Source organism: Lynx canadensis, chromosome X, assembly GCF_007474595.2.
Source record: "Lynx canadensis isolate LIC74 chromosome X, mLynCan4.pri.v2, whole genome shotgun sequence".
NCBI lineage: Eukaryota > Metazoa > Chordata > Mammalia > Carnivora > Felidae > Lynx > Lynx canadensis.
The window spans coordinates 92,898,436-92,900,628 of NC_044321.2; the positions used below are offsets into that span (position 1 = coordinate 92,898,436).

Genomic DNA, 2,193 nt, shown 5'->3' on the forward strand with positions numbered 1-2,193 from the left:
CAGGTCATGATCTCGGGTTCGTGAGATTGAACCCCAGGTCAGGCTCTGTGCTGGCATCGCGGAGCCTGCTTTGGGATTCTCTGTCTCTGTCTCTGTCTCTGTCTCTCTCTCTGTCCTTCCCCTCCTCTCAAAAGTAAATAAATATTGTTTAAAAAAGGATAGGTTGTATACTTCTGTGATTTGTATGATGTGTCTACTATTCGAGTGTGCACGCACACATGCCTGCCTCCTATTGAGGCAGCATTTTTTTTTTTCCTGTAGGAGTCCCTGGCTCCCTAGTTTCTGAAGATAGCTCTAAAAATAATTTTTGCGTTTGCATCTACTAGAGACAGGAGGGATTTCACATAACGGGAAACAGTTTTCCCTCCCCTGCTTCAGGGGCTCTGGGATGGAAACTGTGTAGAGGTCTGGAGATTCTCAGTGTGTTGGGGGATGATTTGGGGCAAGGACTCCCCAGAAGCTGAGGGACTCTCTTTTCCTCTTGCTCTTGAGGGGGCTGGTGGCCTAGGGGGCCCTGACTCCTTGGAGGCCCTGTGGACTATCAGGTTCACCACCTGGTTCCTGTAGCCAAATTCATTGTCATACGAGGAAATGAGCTTGACAAAGTAGTCATTGGAGGCAATGCAAACCCCAGTGTCGAAGATGGAAGAGTGGGTGTCGCTGTTAAAGTCACAGGAGACAACCTGGTCTTCAGTATAGCCTAGGATGCCCTTGAAGGCGCCCTCCAATGCCTGCTTCACCACCTTCTTGATGTCGCTGAAGTTTGCAGCTCCAGGTGGCAAGTGAGATCCACAACTGACACGTTGGGGGTGGGGACACAGAAAGTCATGCCAATGAGCTTCCCATTTAGCTCAGAGATGATCTTGCCTAGAGCCTTGGTGGTGCCAGTAGAAGCAGGGATGATGTTCTGGGTGGCTCCTCAGACATCATGCCACAGTTTCCCAGAGGGGCCATCCACGGTCTTCTGGGGTACAGTGATGGCATGGACTGTGGTCCATGATGCCAAAGTCATCATGGATGACGCTGGCCAGAGGGCCCAAGCGCTTGGTGGTATAGGAGGCATTGCTGACAATCTTCAGGGAGCTGTCATACTTCTCATGGTTCATGCCCATCACAAACATCAACAGAAGGGGCAGAGATGATGACCCTCTTGGCCCCATCCTTCAAGTGAACCCCAGCCTTCTCCATGGTGGTGAAGACCCCAGTGGACTCCACAACACACTCAGCACCAGCGTCACCCCATTTGACGTTGATGGGATCTAACCGCTAGAAGATGGAGGTAGGCTTTCCATTGATGACGAGTCTCCTGTCCTCAGCCTTGACTGTGCCGCGGGTAGAATCATATTGGAGAATATAGACCATGTAGTTGAGGTCAATGAAGGCGTCATTGATGGGGACAATATCCACTTTGCCAGAGTTAAAAGCAGCCCTGGCGACCAGGTGCCCAATATGGCCAAATCGGTTTAGTCCAACCTTTGCCATCGCGTCTCGGGACGAGCTGGCACCACTCCAGAAAATGCAGCTTCTGTTGTACAGGGAGAAGCAGAGAGCTTGAGTTCTTTTTATACTTCTGTCAGCTGGGAACTTTTCTTTCAAGATCCATTATGATTACTAAAATAGCTATATTTTTATTCAGGGTTTTTATGTCCTTAGAACAGAGTTTGGTGTTAGGTCAGTTTGCTACGCTGACGAAGCTACTGCATACGTTACTTTTTGTAGTTTAAGAGGCCACTGTTCTCAAGTATTTCAGATAACGATGATTCCATGCAACACTGGGAAGGTATGTTTGGTAGGCGTTTCTTCTTGCTTTAATGATCATTTACTAGGAGATGTGTCTGTTTTACCATTTCACAGAAAATAAAAGGAGCCCTTTCTGATTCAGTCTGAAACATATGAACCTACAAATGTATACTCCACTACAAACACTGCAGATAAACTTTATGGCTTTTAGGGATCTAATATTCAGACCAGCAGAGGGCATGTTTGGCTACATTCCTCATATCACTTTTCTATAATGAACAAATGTCACACAGCATGTGTATCTTTGTTTGAGTGAGATAACCTGTGATTTGCTTTCACATTTCTCAAGCGTAGGCCATTTATTTTCCCCGGGGGGAGCTAATTTAGTTCAAATTACGCCTGGTCGGCCGCCTGGGTGGCTCAGTTGGTTGGGCATCGGACTCTGCATTTCAG

General features: G+C 47.7%; 1 pseudogene; it reads right to left on the reverse strand.

Annotated features, from left to right (window-relative positions):
- Positions 1-374: 374 nt before the first annotated feature.
- Positions 375-1,482, reverse strand: LOC115506863 (annotated as a pseudogene).
- Between the last annotated feature and the right edge of the window lie 711 nt (positions 1,483-2,193).